This window comes from Dendrobates tinctorius, unplaced genomic scaffold (assembly GCF_039654945.1).
Source record: "Dendrobates tinctorius isolate UK_male_01 unplaced genomic scaffold, ASM3965494v1 ptg000046l, whole genome shotgun sequence".
NCBI lineage: Eukaryota > Metazoa > Chordata > Amphibia > Anura > Dendrobatidae > Dendrobates > Dendrobates tinctorius.
In genome coordinates, this window is record NW_027361714.1 from 75,182,395 (window position 1) to 75,201,392 (window position 18,998).

Genomic DNA, 18,998 nt, shown 5'->3' on the forward strand with positions numbered 1-18,998 from the left:
TGCGCGTGTAGATGATACGCTGCGCACATATACGCAAATATGAACCTAGCCTAAGTCATGTACCAGTGTTTTGTATTGGCCACACATATTTATATGCTAGCTGTACCTGGCCAGGAGTTGACTCTAGAACACACGTATAACGTATAATTGTCCATGTGAGAAGCAATCCATGTCTAGATCTAAACCGCGCAATTCTAAAGATTGGTCCTGAGCTTTTTTGTTGATTGCAAATGCCAATTGAATTGGGAATTGCAATCTCTTAAATTGAAATGGCGTATCTGTTGGAATCATAGGAATGCAAGGCATAAAGACATCTTCACCTCTGAAAGGTCCTGTAAAGATTGTTGCTTTTACGATGTTGCTCATTATCTTTTTTTCTGGAAGCGGCGTGCCGTTGCAAAAGTTTGGCTGATTGATATTTTGCAACATAATTGGCATGCCGATTTTCAATTGCAATACGTGCGGTGGCACCCCTGGCAGATCGAGTGAATTCAAAAATTCTGTTGGATAATTAATCTGCTTCCACAACAGTGTCGACGGACTTGTATGTGACTACCTTGCTTTGAATGTTAGACTGAATAATATTGTTACGTTCATAGATGTCTTTGTTCTTAGCCTCAAGAATATCTCGTTCACTCAGCCAATAATGATTGGTTGAAATATTTCTTCAATCAATTCTACTTTTGACGCCACTAAATTGCATAAGTTATGAGGCAATGAAATTTGTCCTGAGGTCAGATCAACGGCACCTATCCATTCCCAATTTCCAGCAATTGATGTGAGAATATCTCAGCTGATTGATCGTTTTGCAGTTGGACACCCATATTTGTAGTTAATTTTAAAGTCTTTGCGTGTCGCCACAAAGTAGAAAATTTCAGGCAAGCATTTATTTGGACCTCTGGTGTCGATCAAGGAATTACAGGTAATGTTGGTCTGACATTTCCTGCAAGCATTATTAATGCATTCCCAAATGATCTTATGTTTCCGCTCAAATCTAGCAGTGATTGATCAAGAGCCTCGAGTGATTTATTTTTTATTTTTTGTGTGCCATTGTGCATTTATCCCAAACAATAAGTTTGTATTTCTGCAATACTTTCCCCAAACTGGATTCTTTGGAAATGTTAAACGTGTGAGTTTAATGGTATGTGCACACATTGAGGATTACCCTGCGGATTTTCCGCGCAGATTTGGCTAAATCCACAGGTCAAATGACCTGCGTTTTACCTGCGGAATTAGTGCGGATTTCCCATGCATTTTGACACCTGTGGATTCCTATAAAGGAGCAGGTCTGAAAACGCTGCGGATCCGCACAAAGAATTGATATGCTGCGGATTTAAATCCGCAGAAAATCCGAACGGAAAAATACGCAGCATGTGCACAGTGTTTTTGGTTTTACATAGACTTTAATGGTACTGTACAATGCAGCAGAATCTGCTGCGGATCCGCAGGGCCAAATCCGCTGCGGATCCGCAGCAGAATCCGCAATGTGTGCACATACCCTAAATGCGCTTTTCAATAAAGCATGATTTTCCCTGTCACAGGTGTGCCACCTATATCATAGGTATATAAAAACATGCTCGTATTCGAATGCAACGTTGTCAAAATTTCAAAGCAATCGGTGAAGAACTTTTGGCAATATAAGATTTTGAACAAATGGACATTTACATTTTTAGTTATATAGATGTAAATGAGATCCCCTTTGAGGTGTCTTTTTTCTAAGCTAAACAAGCCCAACTTTTTACAACCTCTCCTCGTATGACCTGCCTTCCATCCCTTCTAATAATCTAGTTGCCTGTCGTTGAACTGACTCTAACTTCTGAATATCCTTTTTAAAATGTGGAGCACAAAGCTGGATCCCAAATTCTAGATGTGGCCTCACCAGTGTTTTAAAGAGGTAACATATGTTGGGATTGCAGGATTTTCTCTCTGTTTTCATATACCCTAAAATCTTTGCAGCTGCTGCTCAGCTTACTTGTAACTACAATACCCAAGTCCATCTCTTGTTCTGTAGTCTTGAGTATACTCGCTTTTAATGTATAGCCTAATATATACAGTATGAGCCCCTATATAGCATACTATATGCAGTATGAGCCACCATATAGCCTCGCTGGCTGATGACTTCACATTGTAGTGAAGGTAGTCTGGCAATGCCCCCCACCCGAAGCCTCGGTCCCCGAGTGGTAGCCCAAATTGCCCTCATTATAATCCGTGGATTAGTTTGCACATTTTTGAACAGTGTGAAGGCACCACAAAGCTTATTCTACTACACTTTCTGCAACAACTTTTTTTTTTTTTTTTCAATAGAAATCATTAGCGTATTTGTATAGATTGGGATATTTTTTCTGAATATACACATAATGTGCATTTTAAAACCATATAGTTTACTGTAATGGGCATTATTCATCAAAGCTTTCACTCCAGAATTCTGGCATAAAAGCTTTGAAAAGTCACAAAAATCTGCTCTGCCAAAATGGGTCACGATGTTACAGATCATCTAATGACTAACTGTGGCGTTTCATACACCAGAAATCTCACTCCAGTACCTGACCTTACCTGAATGGAGTGTGATTTCTTGTGTAGCCACAGAGGCACTTGCCACTCGTCAGACACTGCAGATTTGGAAAAAGGCGTACTCCTCCTTATGAATTGGGAGCATCTCACTCTAGCACACCCCTTCATCAAGACCGGCGTAAACAATGCCAGTCTTGTTGAATCGTGCCTGATAAGTATTTTATTTCAAACTTTGTGACGTTATTCCACTTTTTCTATTTTGTTAGTGCATTTAACTTTACTTGACGTTGATGTGTTAGCCCCATAATATCTGCCATAGTCCGAGTCGGCACAACTATATTAGATGTGGGGCACATTTGGCATTGCCGAAAAGTATTTTCAGGATTTCCACGCCTTTTCTCTGTGTAATAGAGATCTGCATAGTTTAGAATAGATTGCACATCTCTTTGTAATGTGTCTGAAAAAGAGACTTGGTATCATTTATAATAACCAGATATTTGTTTGAAGCTTTTCGCTGATATTTAATACCTGATATGAAAACTTTTCAGTAAACGATCCTGAAAACTTTATAAGTACCATATTTTTGGGACTATAAGACACACTTTTTTCCTCCAAAAATGTGGAGGAAAATGGGGGGTGCGTCTTATAGAAAGTTTTGCATTGCAAACCTTTAGATAGTGTGGGGAAGGTGACTTGACGGACAGACGTGACTGGTAGAAGGCGGGGACGGTTTGTGCACAAGAGACGGAGATTGACAGGATAGAAGGGTGACAGCTAGGAAAGGTAGATAGGAGAGTGCAGTACCGAGAAATGACCACAAGATGGCAGGGGGGAGTAGCTTAGGACTTAGCAGCTTACGGCTTGAGAAACGCTTAGTCATGGGGGCGGGGAGATAGGAACCCAGGGGGGAATTCCCGGTGAGAGAGGGGATAAATAGAACAGGATAGGGTTCCAGGCAGGTTAGTTCCGGGAGGAGCTCGGTAGAAGACGGTGAACAGAGAAGAGTCGACCAGGGGACGGACAACAAAGAGACAGTCAGGGGGGTGGCCCTGACCCGACGGACCGCAGGACAGACGAGGCCCTGTGGGTACCGATTGGACGATGACCTCGGGCAGGTGAAGCGCTGGTAGTAGATTGGTCTAGGACAGCCCCAGCGAAAGATCCGCGAGGGACGTTACTTCGACTGGAGCAAAGGTGCAGGTATCCGGGCCTGGAGACAGAGGCCTGTAAAGAGGCTGCGGTGCGTGGTTGTGGTCGTCAGGAGGACGACTAATAAATCCGGAACGGTTACTATTGAAATCTGTCTCCGCCTCGTCCTTGCATCACCTGGTGTCTGTGTCATCTGGACAGGGTAAGCAGTGGTCCACCCCCCAATCCGGCCCCCTACCACAATAGGATAAATCAATATAGGGACTAGCAGAGAGCTATGTTCCAAAATATTTTTTTTTCTCTTTTTTTTCTCCTTTTTTCCTTTATATTATTTACACTTTTACCATTTAGAAAAAATACATAAAGTTGCTGCACTGGGAAAGTAGAGATGTCGTTTACAAACTTATTATACTATATTGTGTAGACAAGGAGGCGAAATCTATGTAGACATCATGATTTTTGGTATTCTGTCTCACATTTGAATTTGTAATGAATGTAACTTAATCATGTCAAATAACAGGTGTACATGGTTTCACATATTGGAATAGGTATGTAAGGATGTTTTTATGTATTGTTCATATGCCTATTATTAAGAACTTTGTTGGAAACGTGTCAGGCGTTTAGGGGCTGCGTCCCCGCATGATTTTTTATTCTTGACATGAAAATAAAATCTTGAAGATTTTAATGAAGAGACACCTGGTGCTGAAAGTTTTTTCTTTCTTTACTATTGCTATTTATAACATCCCTGCCGGCATCACTACATGGCTTCTCATCTCCCATCTTGCTCACCACTCCTGGCCATGCTATGAGTTTTGTCCTGCCTGCTCCATGCTGTGGGCCTCATGTCCTTGCTTGCTGCATACTTCCTGGCTGTATGCTTAGGGGGGCAGCACTTCCTGAGTTTCATATAGACAGTGTGCACGCCCCTAATTTGGCCCCTGGCTATTGCCAAGAGGCATTGGGTACTTAAGGCATCTCCACCCATAGTGAGAGGCCTGAGCAAAAAACTATGTCAGTCTGTACCTTGCTGCTGAGTTGCCAGGTCCTGTCCTGCTCTCTACCTCTCTGGGGGCTGCATACCCAATCCCGTTTATGTGCTCGTTATGTCTTGTGTTCTGCCTCTCTGAGGGCTGCATACTCAGGCCTGAACCCCGTGTCTTGTGCTTGTTCCTGTGTCCATCCTTGTCTGTACCCAGTCCGTTCTTTGTACCAATTCCTATCCTTGCCTGTTTCTTTCCCTACTCAGCTGTATGTAGCCTTGTGTCTACTCCTTCTGCTCTGCTATTTTGCTCCGCACCCTGCGGCTCTGCTTTGCTATTTTGCTCCGCACCCTATGGCTCCGCTATGCTCTTTGCTCCACACCCTGCCGCTCTGCTCTGTGCTCCGGACCCTGCCGCTCTTCTCTGCTCTTTGCTCCGCACTCTGCGGCTCTGTTCTGCTCTGCACCCTGCGGCTCTACTCTGATCTTTGCTCCACACCTTGCGGTTCTGCTCCGCCCCCCGTTCCGCACCTTGCGGTTCTGCTCTGCTCCTATCCCGCGTCCTGCGGGTCATTGTCCTTCTGGTCGGAACTGGTTCCTAACAACTCCTATCCCTCCAGTCTGAACTGGTTCCTACCTGTTCTATTATACTACTCGTACCTGCCTGTGTTCCTGCCCTACCCATTACGGTTCCGTTCCCTCCAGCCTGAACTGGTTCCTACCTATCCCTTATCCTACCCGTGCCTGCCTTCTTGCCCTCCTGCCTGCCAGAGTTCCAGCCATGCCCGCCTGCCTGCCAGAGTGCCAGCCGTGCCCGTCTGTACTTGCCCGCACCTGTGTTCCATCCCCCAGTGGGATCAGCTGCTACAGCCAGACACCGCCCTGGAGTGGTACCTGGCAGCTACCAGCCGCACAAGTCTAACTTCACCATCAGAGGCTCTAGTGAACACCAGGGTAGCTCCTTAGTCACACCCCTCCAGGGTAGTCTATTTTGTCGCATAGTGGGGCCACAATCCTCGCTCGCACCATCCAGTCTGGGCGCAAGCGTTACACTATTCGTATTATCCATATCTTTGATTTGTCATAAATTTTCCTCCTGTAGCCACGTCCAGGGAGGTTGGCTACAGTCCCATGGAGCTTAAATTTCCGAATAATATGTGCAAACTGTAGTCACAGGAACATCACGCTGCTTGGAGATGGTCTTGTAACTTTTACCTTTTAACATTTTTGCTATAATTTTCTTTCTAATCTCCTGAGAAAACTCTTTCCTTCGCTTCCTCTGGTCCATGTTGAGTGTCATACACACCACGTCACCAAACAGCACAGTCAGTATCTGTAGCCCTCTATACAGGCCCACTCACTGATTCCAAGATTCTAGACACCTGTGATGCTAATTAGTGGACACACCTTGATTTAACATGTCCCTTTTGTCACATTATTTTCAGGGTTACCATCATTTCTGTCCAGGCCTATTTCATGAGTTTTATTTATTTTTAATTCTGTGTAAGCATGGTTGAAAAGCAATGTCTGACTTTCATTTGTTCATTTTCATAGATTTTTGATTTATTATTACTTTTGTCAGATTCACGTTATATCTGTGACCATTGTGGGTTTTTCTGTCATTAAGCGAGGGGTACCAACAATTTTGATCACGTGTGTATACCAGGATAGGGCATATTAAATACAAAATTGTCCATATTTTTTGCTTCGATTTTATTCCCCTAATTTCCTCCTCTAAAACCTAGGTGCGTCTTATGGTCCAGGGCATCTTATAATCCGAAAAATACGGTAGTATTGCAATGTAAATTAACACATCTACTTGTACTTAAAAATGGTTACAACGGTCCCCATTCATCTCCTCTGTCATAAGTACTTGTTTAGACAAACGTCTAAGTCCTTGTGGTGTCTGTCTGCAAAACTGATAACATACGGACAGCACACTGATCAATGCAAGTCAATGTATTTGTTTACATGAACGTTTTTACTCATGGATCGATTGTCTGCATGAAAAAGATCATAGTATACACTACTTTGATCTGTATTTTGTCCCAGACAAGCCTATTATAAGTCGATTGGTGCACCCAAAAAATGGTACCGTATGGTTTACCATTCGTTTGTCATTCGTTTTTTGCAGATCTAGTTTAGTAATTCATATTGGAAATGGAGTTTGGCCTTTATGATTCATTAAAGGGTTCATGTAAAAAACGGATGCTGTAGAAGAGAAGAGAGACCAACGGAAGTCACACTGATGTAAAAAACAAACAGATCGATGAAATATGGATTGTATATGGCTGACAATCCAGACCAAAAATGTTGCATGTGCTCTTCTGAACTTGTCATTTACAGTTGTGCTCAAAAGTTTCCATACCCCGGCAGATTATTTGCTTTATTGGCCTTTTTTCAGAGAATATAAATGATAACACCAAACTTTTTCTCCACTCATGGTTAGTGGATGGCTGAAGCCATTTATTGTCAAACTATTGTGTTTTCGCTTTTTAAATCATAATGACAACCCAAAACATCCAAATGACCCTGATCAAAAGTTCACATAACCTGGTGATTTTGGCCTGATAACATGCACAGAAGTTGACACAAATGGGTTTGAATGGCTAATAAAGGTAACTGTTAGGAGTCAGGTTCCTGCGTCTGCTCTGCAGGAATCCAGATCCTTACATTCTTCGGTCTCTTGCTCTTTATCTACCGCAGAGGAGATTGCCTTGCAGCAAATCTCTCCAGGGGCTAAGTCCCTCTGTCCTCCTACTGAGCATGCTCATGAGACTGTTTCCCATTGGATATCGGGAGTCATGTGCTCAGGTCCTGCTCCAGATCTCATTGGTCCATCTCGGAGATCTGGAAGGTCCCGGCTGCTATAAAAAGCGCGCATGGCCGTTCCGCCATGCGCTAGTATAGACTATACTGCTATGTGTGAATGGTGACGGATGTATGATTCTGGTGACTGACTTATTATGAAACCCCTGCCCTCTGATATTACGCATGTGGTTAGGGAATTAGTTCAGTAGTCTGCGCCAGTCTGTGGCAAGCCTTAGGCCACTGTGCACACCGCACCTCTGCGCTAGCGTCCGACATAGCGCCTGCTTTGTAGCTGTGTCGTCCAGCGGCAGTGTCCTGCCCCGCGCTGCAGTTGCAGCCCTTCTTGGCGTTAGCAGTAGCGACACCGCACACACTGTAGGTCTAGATGGACGCAGCCCCTCTGTCTTAGTTCCTGCTCCTGTGATCTTATACCGTGTGTGCATTTACCTGAGGCCTGTGACTCTAACAGGCTCAGCCTTTTATATGTTTTTGTTGCTGCTCCTCTGTGTGTGAACAGAACCCGCTCTGCGCACTTTGGGTGAAGTTGAACCCATGCGCATTATATCGCCATATTGCTTGTCTGCCATTACTCAGCAGCGGTTGTAACACCTACTGCACGGTGGACGCAGAGCGGCGAACGCACTTTATTATTATTTTTTATTTAGTGCGCTCTGCCGTTCCTAACATTATACTAGCGCCAGGGTCTGGCTAGTGATGGCAGATCAGCAGCAACTCCTTCAGTGCATTCGCCAGCTAGAGGGCCGGTTGGCTACTCTTGAGAGTGTTATCGCAGCAGCGAATTCTTCGGAGGCTGCTGTACAGGCGATCGCAGAGGCGGCTTCTCGTATGTCCACATCCTCCCACACGTCAACAGTTACCCGCCTCCCGTTGCCCGATAAATTTTCTGGCGATGGCACCTCCTGTAGGGGTTTCGTCAGCCAGTGCTCTATCCAGCTGGAGTTACTGGCTGCGTGATTCCCTATGGAGCGGGCCAAGGTGGGGTTTATGGTTTCCCTTCTGTCGGGCAAGGCATTGGAGTGGGCTACACCACTATGGGAGCGTGGTGACCCAGAGGTTCGGACCGCTGCTCAGTTTTTAACAGCTATTAAGCAGGTCTTCCTGGGACCACGGGTCACGCACGACACCTCTCTACAGCTACTGGCTTTGACTCGGGGATCCCTCTCGGTTAGTCAGTATGCCGTTCATTTTCGGACACTGGCTTCCGAGCTGGAGTGGACTGAAAAAGCCCTCATCCCTATGTTTTGGAGAGGTTTAGCTGAACGTGTTAAGGATGCTCTTTCTACCAGAGAGGTTTCTGCAAGTCTAGAGGAGCTGATTGCCATTGCCACCTGTATTGATCTCCGTTTTTCGGAGCGCGTGCTGGAGCGTGCTCAATCCAGACGGAAGGTTACTGTAACAACCCTGCTGGCGTCACTGCATGGCCTCCCATCCCCCGCACATCAACTTACTCACTGCTCCGGGTCATGCTGTGAATTCTGTCTATTGCCAGCCCTGTGCTCTGTGCCTCTGTTCTTCTGTATGTTTCCTGGCTATGTGTGTATAGGGGGGCGGCGCCAGAACTCTGGTTCTTATGCAGTCAGGGTGCACCTGTCTATTCTGTCCCTGACCAATCACCTAGAGCCCTTGACTATTTAGTTCCGCCACACCCACTGAAACATTGCCTGTGCAATGTCTATACTCAGTTAGTGTCTTATAAAACAAAACCATACGGAACCAAATGTAAATCCCAGTAGAGTCGCCCACTATATAGTGTCGTCTCAATGGGAAATAGACACTCCCGCATAACATATTAAACAGGGAAAAACAGGGAGTACAAGTCCAATCACATAAAAATAATGAGCAAAGTTTATTAAACATATAATCTTGACAATTACATAAATGACAGAATATACATAAAGGATCAGATAAGTATCTGCTGCTTGTTAGTCCTAAGAAATTAACAAAATAAAGTGCTTAGTGCCTGTAACAAATATGGGCCATATTTAAGGGATATAAAGGTAAAAGAGATCCTAACAGGTGCGCATCCTGAAAAAATCACTGTCCCAATCCATAGTGCTTACCCATACTAAACTTAGCCAAGGACCACAAGCAGCGCCGCCACCGACGCGCGTTTCGCCTCTTTTTCAAGGCACCTTGAAAAAGAGGCGAAACGCGCGTCGGTGGCGGCGCTGCTTGTGGTCCTTGGCTAAGTTTAGTATGGGTAAGCACTATGGCTTGGGACAGTGATTTTTTCAGGATGCGCACCTGTTAGGATCTCTTTTACCTTTATATCCCTTAAATATGGCCCATATTTGTTACAGGCACTAAGCACTTTATTTTGTTAATTTCTTAGGACTAACAAGCAGCAGATACTTATCTGATCCTTTATGTATATTCTGTCATTTATGTAATTGTCAAGATTATATGTTTAATAAACTTTGCTCATTATTTTTATGTGATTGGACTTGTACTCCCTGTTTTTTCCTGTTTAATCAGTTAGTGTCTTGCTGCTGAGGAAGTCAGGCCCTGTTCTGTGTATCTCCTTCTCTGTAGGAATACTCTTAGCCTTGCTTTGTGCTCTTTGTCTGCCTGCCAGGAGGCTGAATATCCTGGCCCTTGAGTCTTGGTCCCAGTACCTTGTCTGTACTCTGCCCTACCTTAGTCTCCCTTTCTCCTTGTCTGTGGCTTCCTTCCCTGCTGTGTCTTTTTCCTTGTGTCCTCCCTGTCTGTGCATCTGCTCTCTTGCCGCTCTGCCTGCACGGCTTCCTTGCCGCTCTGCCTGCACGGCTTCCTTGCCGCTCTGCCTGCACGGCTTCCTTGCCGCTCTGCCTGCTTGGCTCCCTTGCCGCTCTGCCTGCTTGGCTCCCTTGCCGCACTGCCTGCTTGGCTCCCTTGCCGCACTGCCTGCTTGGCTCCCTTGCCGCTCTGCCTGCTTGGCTCCCTTGCCGCTCTGCCTGCACGGCTGCGTGGCTGCTCGGCTCCCTAGCCGCTCTGTGTTGTGAGTTCATTTTTCCCTTCACCATTGAGGTCTGATGAACTCCATCCTCTGGTGAAGGAAGGTAGTGAGGCTGATTATCAAACACCTGGGCAGCTAGATGATGACTGGGTGGCTGGAATTGAGGACTGGATATAAGGCTGCCGACGCCCTTCTTCCTGGCTGGTGATTTTCCTGCTGGATTCTTGGAGACCAGTCTGATTCCTGCATCTCAAAGCTAAGTTTTTCTGCTCTGCTTTGTACTCTTCAGTTTTGTTTTTGTTTTGCCTTGTTTTTTGGGAGTTCTGCCATCCCCGGCCGGGGGTGAGCTGAATTCCATTTTTGTCTCTGATCTGTTGATCTTTTGCTCTGTCTTCAGAATATACCTGAGTGCTGATATAGTCTTTTGAAGCCTAGCGACTTCAGGGCCTGTTTTTCCTGTCAGTCGGTTGGCTCATTTTGATAGGGTTTTTGCGGATGGCAGACAGCAGCTTTCCTATCCTGTCCTATGTAGTTAGCTTGGGCCCCATCATTTGCTCAACCTACCTTTCTATCTGTGTTAGTGTTTTCATCTTGCTTCACCGTCATTATATGTTGGGGGCTGCCTATTGCTTTGGGGTCTGCTCTGGGGCAGTTTAGTTTTTCCCATTTCTGTCTTTAGGCTATGTAGTTCTCCGGCTGTGATCGAGGGGTCTAGGGCACCGTAGGAACCCCCCACGGCTACTGCTAGTTGTTGTGGATAGGTCCAGGGGTCTGCAATCCGATAGCTGCCAACCTCTCTGGTTTTTCTGGACTTATTTTGTTTTTTCCTCCTTCGGTGACTCATCATAACAGCTCTGCCTGCACGGCGCCCTAGCCGCTCTGCCTGCACGGCGCCCTAGCCGCTCTGCCTGCACGGCGCCCTAGCCGCTCTGCCTGCACGGCGCCCTAGCCGCTCTGCCTGCACGGCTCCCTTGCAGCCCAACCTACTCCGCACTTCTGCGGCTCCACCTACTCCACACTCCTGCCTATATCCATACCTGCACCCCCTGTGTGAACAGGTCCAGATCCTGTTCCAACATACACCACTCCCTCCTGCCTACACCTGCTGTGTGAACAGGTCCCAACCTGTCCCTTCTCATACCACGCCAGTCTGTCCTGTGTCTCCAAGCCGTGCCCGCTTGCCCTGTGTCTCCAAGCCGTGCCCGCTTGCCCTGTGTCTCCAAGCCGTGCCCGCTTGCCCTGTGTCTCCAAGCCGTGCCCGCTTGCCCTGTATCTCCAAGCCGTGCCCGCTTGCCCTGTGTCTCCAAACCATACCCGCTTGCCCTGTGTCTTCAAGCCGTGCCCGCTTGCCCTGTGTCTCCAAGCCGTGCCTGCCTGCCAGTGTACCAAGGCGTGCCTGCTTGCCCTGTGTCTCAGCCTGTTTGTCACTCGCACCTGTCCAGGTTTCCTGTTCCCGAGTGGGATCAGCAGCCACAGCCAGACACCACCCTGGAGTGGCACCCGGCAGCTACCTGCCGCACAAGTCTCACCATCAGAGGCTCCAGTGAAGACCGAGGTAGCTGCCGTAGTTATGCCCCTCCCAGGGTAGTCTGATTTGTGGCACAGTGGGGCCACAACCCCCCGGCTCGCGCCACTCAGCCAAGGCGTGAGCGTGACAGTTACTCTGGCTCCCAACCTCTTTGAACCTCTGGAATCACCCGAGCCAGAGTGTTCACTCCCAGAGCCCATGGAGGTGTCTCGCGCCAGTCTCGAGGCGCGTCCGACACTAAGGTCCACTTGCGGCTGCCACTGTCAGCACTCTGTTCACCAGGATAACGGGGCCCCGCAATGGCCAAACTTTGTGCCGCCGGGCAAGACCTTTGTCCCCCCTCACCTTCGGCCGAAGGTCCTTACGTGGGCACACGCGTCCAGGGCGGGTGGTCACTGGCTACATGCAGACCACAAAACTCCTGGCAGGGTTGTATTGGTGGCCGCACAGGGCTCAGGACATTAAGAAATATATTCAGGCATGTGCCTCGTGTGCTCGGTTAAGCTTCCTTAAACAGAGAGTGGAGACGTTCGCCAACACACCGCGGCGTCCCACTTCAACTTATGCTCCGGGCGGTTTTGTCGCTCCCGTTGTCTCCCACGTGTCCCTTCTTAAGTCTGGCGATCTTGCCGCCTCTGATACCTTCCACGTGTCCCGGTTTTCCGTGTCACCTACCGGGACATCAGACTTGCCTTCGGACGAGTCTAAGGCATATGCCTCTGATGGGCATAGGGTGGTGGATTGGAAGGCTCAGAGAGGAGGGGGCCCTAGGAGGGGGGTAATGTTAGGAGTCAGGTTCCTGTGTCTGCTCTGCAGGAATCCAGATCCTTACTTTCTGCGGTTTCTTGCTCTTTATCTACCACAGAGGAGATTGCCTTGCAGCAAATCTCTCCAGGGGCTAAGTCCCTCTGTCCTCCTACTGAGCATGCTCATGAAACGGTTTCCCATTGGAGATCGGGAGTCATGTACTCAGGTCCTGCTCCAGATCTCATTGGTCCATCTCGGAGATCTGGAAGGTTCCGGCTGCTATAAAAAGCACGCATGGCTATTCCGCCATGCGCTAGTATAGACTATACTGCTATTTGTGAATGGTGACGGATATATGATTCTGGTGACTGACTTATTATGAAACCCCTTCCCTCTGATATTACGCATGTGGTTAGGGAATTAGTTCAGTAGTCTGTGCCAGTCTGTGGCAAGCCTTAGGCTACTGTGCACACCGCACCTCTGCGCTAGCGTCCAACATAGCGCCTGCTTTGTAGCTGTGTCCAGCGGCAGTGTCCTGCGCCGCGCTGCAGTTGCAGCCCTTCTTGGTGTTCGCAGTAGCGACGCCGCACACACGGTAGGTCTAGATGGACGTAGCCCCTCTGTCTTAGTTCCTGCTCCTGTGACCTTATGCCGTGTGTGCATTTACCTGAGGCCTGTGACTCTAACAGGCTCAGCCTTTTGTATGTTTTTGTTGCGGCGCCTCTGCGTGCGAAAAGAGCCCGCTCTGCGCACTTCGGGTGAAGTTGAACCTGTGCGCATTATATCGCCATATTGCTCATCTGCCATTACTCAGCAGCGGTTGTAACACCTACTGCACGGTGGACCCTGAGCAGCGAACGCACTTTATTATTATTTAGTGCGTTCTGTCGTTCCTAACAGGTAACATCCTCACCTGTGACCTGTTTGCTTGTAATCTGTGTGTGCATAAAAGCTGAGTGAGTTTCTTGGATCCAGACAGACTCTTGCATCTTTCATCCAGCCACTGATGTTTCTGGATTGTGAGTCATGGGGAAAGCAAAGGAATTGTCAACGAATCTATGGGAAAAGGTAGTTGAACTGAAAAAACAGGGAAGGGATACAAAAAGATATCCAAGTAATTGATAATGTCAGTCAGCAGCATTCAAACTGTGATTAACAAATGGAAAATCAGGGGCTCTGTAAAAACAAAACCAGGGTTCAGGTAGACCAATAAAAATTTCATCCACAACTGCCAGGAAAATTGGTTGGGATGCAAAGAAAAACCCACAAATAACATCAGCTGAAAAATTGGACTCTGAAAACTAGTGGTGTGGCTGTTTCAATATGCACAATAAGGAGGCATTTGAAGAAAAATGTGCTGCATGGTCGAGTCGCCAGAAGAAAGTCATTACTGCGCAAATGCCACAAAGTATCTCACCTACAATATGCAAAACAGCACAGTGACAGGTCTCAAAACTTTTGGAACAAGGTAATTTGGAGTGATGAGACCAAAATTTAACTTTTGGCCACAACCATAAATGTTACATTTGGAGAGAAGTCAAAAAGGCCTATGATGAAAGAAACACCATTCTTACTGTAAAGCACAGAGTTGGATTGCTGATGTTTTGGGGATGTGTGAGCTACAAAGGCACAGGAAACTTGGTAAAAGTTGAAGGATAGATGAATCCAACACGTTATCAGCAAATACTGGAGCAAATTTGCGATCATCAGCCCGTAAGCTGATCTTGGGGCGTACTTGGATGTTGCAACATGATCCAAAACACAAGGCCAAGTCGACCTGTCATTGGCTACAGCAGAACGTAGTGAAGCTTCTGGAGTAGCCATTTCAGTCTCCTGACCTCAATGTCATTGAGCCACTCTGGAGAGATCTCAAGTGTGCAGTTCATGCTAGACAGCCCAGGAATTTACAGGAACTGGAGGCTTTTTGCTAAGAAGCAGCTCTACCATCTGAGAAAATAACCTCATCCACAACTACCCCAAAAGACGTCATTGATGTTAGAGGGGGCAATACACAATATTAAGAAATGGGGTATGTGAACTTTTGATCAGGGTCATTTGCATGTTTTGGGTTGTCATTATGATTTAACCCCTTACTGACATAGAACGATTTAGTACGTCCGATGTCAGTATCTCCCACTTTGATGTGGGCTCTGGCAGTGAGCCCACCTCAAAGCCGGGACATGTCAGTTTTTTTAACAGCTGACATGTGCCCGCAATAGCCGCCGGCGGAATCGCGATCCGCCCCCGGCTATTATCTAGTTAAATGCCACTGTCAATCTCTGACAGCAGCATTTAACAATCGCTTTCGGCCATCCGGCCGGAAATGCGTTCACCGTTGGTCCGCGTCACGTGATCGTGGATCACCGGTGTGTCAGCATGACAACCAGAGGTCTCCTTGAGACCTCTATGGATTTTGATGTCAGATTGCTATGAGCGCCACCCAGTTGTCGGCGCTCATAGCTAGTCTGTAATTCTGCTACATAGAGGCGATCTGAGCATCACCTTTATGTAGCAGAGCTGACTGGGCTATGGCAGCTTCTAGCCGCCCATGGGGGCTATTGAAGCATGCCAAAAGTTAAGGAAAAATAGTTTTAAAAATTATTAAAAAAATATAAAAGTTCAAATCACCCCCCTTTTGCCCCATTCAAAATAAAACAATAAAAAAATCAAACATACACATATTTGGTATCGCTGTGTTCAGAATCGCCCGATCTATCAATAAAAAAAAAAAGGATTACCTTGATCGCTAAACGGCGTAACGGGAAAAAAAATCACAATGCCAGAATTACGCTTTCTTGGTCGCCATGACATTGAATTAAAATGCAATAACGGGCGATCAAAAGAGAATATCTGCACCAAAATGGTATCATTAAAAATGTCAGCTCGGCGCACAAAAAATAAACCCTCACCCAACCCGAGATGACAAAAAGTGGAGCCGCTAGGGGTCTTGAAAGATGGCACAATTTTTTTTTTTTTTTTAGCAAAGTTTTGAAATTTTTTCACCACTTAGATAAAAAAGAACCTAGACATGTTTGGTGTCTATGAACTTGTAAACAAAAAAACAAGTGTGAAATTACACTTTTTTGGTAATTTCACCGCACTTGGAATTTTTTTCCCGTTTTCTAGTACAAGACATGGTAAAACCAATGGTGTTGTTCAAAAGTACAAGTCGTCTTACAAAAAATAAGCCCTCACATGGCCATATTGATGGAAAAATTAAGTTATGGCTCGGTGAAGAAGGGGAGTGAAAAATGAAAACGCAAAGCCGAAAAAGCTCTGGTCATGAAGGAGTTAAAAAGATAAACCACAGTAGTTTGACAAAAAATGGCTCCACCCAATCACTAACCATGAGTGGAGAAAAAGTTTTGGTGTTATCCTTATTCTCTGAAAAAAGGTCAAGAAAGGATCAATTCTGCCGGTGTATGTAAACTTTTGAGCACAACTGTATGTAAGAAGATAGTGATGGCAGGCTATAAAGGGGCCTGGATATTTTAAATGGCTAATTATACAACCTAATATTCCTTAATCACAATTCAGAGAGGTCACTATTGTGGTCTTGTTTGTTATGGTTTGTGCTGAGATTTTAGTTTTCTACATATCAAATACGGTACATATGAAGCATATAAAATGAATAAATGCATATACATACAGTACAGTATTTCTGTTTTCTCGAAGTTTCTATACTGTTACTGCTGAGTTTAGTTTGTCAAATTATGCAAGCCAGAAGTAAACATGACATGAATGTATCTTCAGGCATCAGTTACTTGAAGCATAAAAGTCACTTGAGAGGTGACTTGAAGAGAGTGCATTTTACGCCTGTGGCAACTATTTAGTTGTAGTGTAAATTTAAAAAAAATAAAAAAATCAGATATAAAAGCTTTAGAAAGGAGTGGTGTTAATCCAATTTTAATCTACTCTCATTGGTATAACATCATTTTAAATCACAAAAATGAATTAATTGAGAAATAAATTAATTTTAAAACATCTAAAATGTACATATTTCAATTTGAAAAACTCTGTTCATGTGATATACATTGTGTTTTTGTATTTTCGCTGAGCTTCATTAGCATGTAAAATATTCTCTTGTGGCACCTCATCTAAGTGTTGTGAATACGGTATGGTCTGGTCATATTTTTATGAAATCTATCATTTCATGTTTGAGGTTCATGGTAAAGACTGACCATAAAACTGGCTTATCAGAAATAACTATTACCCATTTAAAATATAACCTTTAAAGTGACAATACTTAAAAAATGCCAAACAAATAGACTAAGAAATAGTAATTTAGTGCCCAACCAAGCACAATATCGTGCTCTCGTTTATCTTCTCAGGCAGGATTACAATGATGTAATTTTATGTTTTTCAAATAAACTCATGGATGGTATTGTGTCTCTGGGTTCTTTGGATCACTGAAATCAATCTCCAACATCTGTAATAATAAGTTTTCCAGGTGAGCCCAATTAAGGGAAACTTATTTCAGAAGGACGTTCTATGTTATTAAGCAGACCACAGGTTTCAAGCTATATGGGAAAAAAAGGATTTCTCTGCTGATGAACAGTGTCAAATAGTCCAGTGCATTGGACAAGGTATAAAAATATTAGATATCTCACAAAAACTTCAGCGTGTTCATTGTACTGTGGAGAGGTTTGTGGATGATACAAAACACAGATGGGTTTTGTGTAGATACAGGTATAATGAGGAAGGTTTCTGCCAGACAAATTCATCGGATTAAGAGAGCTGGTGCAAAAATACCATTACAAAATAAGCAAACAAGGTATTCGAAGCTGCTGATGCTTCTGGAGTCCTGCAGACCTTAGTATGTAGGATCTTCTAGAGGCTTGCATGAGGTTGTGCATAAACCTACTATTTGGCCATCCCTAAACAGTGCTCTTAACAAGAAACTATTGCAGTAGGCTCAAACATACATGACTAATTTTAAAACAGTCTTGTTAACTAATGAATGCCGTGTCACCCTGAATGGTCCAGATGGATGGATTAGTGGGTGGTTGGTCGATGGCCACATTGTCCCAACAAGGCAGCAAGTCATGTTTTGGGGAGAGAGCTGGTAGGCCCCTTTTAGGGTCCCTGATGTTGTGAAAATGACCTTGTCATTGTACATAGTTTCTGACTTACAATTTTTTTCCATGGTATAAAACGAAGAAACTTGCCATCCATAGCAAAAACATCTTCATGTTTGATAATGCATCATCTCATCCTGCAAAGAATAAAAGGAGAGAAGCTCATGGTATTCTCAAGCAAAATATCTGAGGCTACGTCCACATGGTCAGTAACCGGCAGTGCTTTGAACACAGCACATGTCCTCTGCGTCCAAAGTGCTGCCGGCTTTTGAACGCAGGTGATGACGCATATGTTCATTGAACCGTGTGGAATCACTGCGTCCTATACATTGCACTGGTGATATTTATCTAGCGGAGACTCGCGTCTCCGCAAGATAAATAGACACGCTGCTGTCTGGAAAGACGCGCCGCATGTCCGTCTCCGCAGGCAAGCCGGAGGCGTCCATGCACGCATAGTGGGCATGGAATTTCTTGAAATCCCATCCACTATGCTGTAACATCTGGCCACAGTGGGTTGGACGCTGCGGATGTGCGCAGCGTCCAATCCGCAGTGTTTACTGACCATGTGAACATACTCTGAGGGGTGGGAGGCAGTTCACATCAAAACAGCAGGTCTGAGAGCCTATTCTGACATCCTGCAAAGGAATTCAAGCAGAACATTTCCAAATATTCACAAGTTCAATGGATGCCAGAATTGTGAAGGTGACATCAAAGAAGGGGTCCTAGGTTAACCTGTAACTTAGTCTCTTAAGATGCTTTTGAGTTCAGCAAAAGTGACACTTAATGCTGCAAATGTTTGGAAACTCTGTTGTGCATAATAATTTGCAGTAGTGCATTTTCAGGTAGTGTCTTTTTTTTAGTTTAGAAAAAACTCTTACATTTTGGAGGTTTGTCCAATAAAACTTGATTTGTTTGATTTTAACATTATAATGACTCATTTGCATTGACCATTTAAGAAAATCGAAGAAACCTAACATTTGTATAACCATTTTGAAAGCTGTGTAGATATCGCTGTGACATGCATATTACAACACCTCTATCTGTTCTTTTGATTCACAATTCGAACATGTACCACATGTGGTCAGTGCTGGTAAGAAGGACCCTACAGGAATTACCCCTCTACGTGTAGCAATGTAGGTCTGTCTGTAGATCTAGCAATAAAGTGAATGTTCTGAGAGTGAATCAAGGTGCAGCATGGCGTGAAATACAAGTATGTAACAGTGCATGCTCAAGCCATGT

General features: G+C 45.2%; 1 protein-coding gene across 1 annotated transcript in view; it reads left to right on the top strand.

The window, feature by feature from the left end:
- The window catches only part of CDK19 (cyclin dependent kinase 19), a 394,114-nt gene that overhangs the window by 36,031 nt on the left and 339,085 nt on the right, over positions 1-18,998 (top strand). The window lies entirely within an intron of this gene.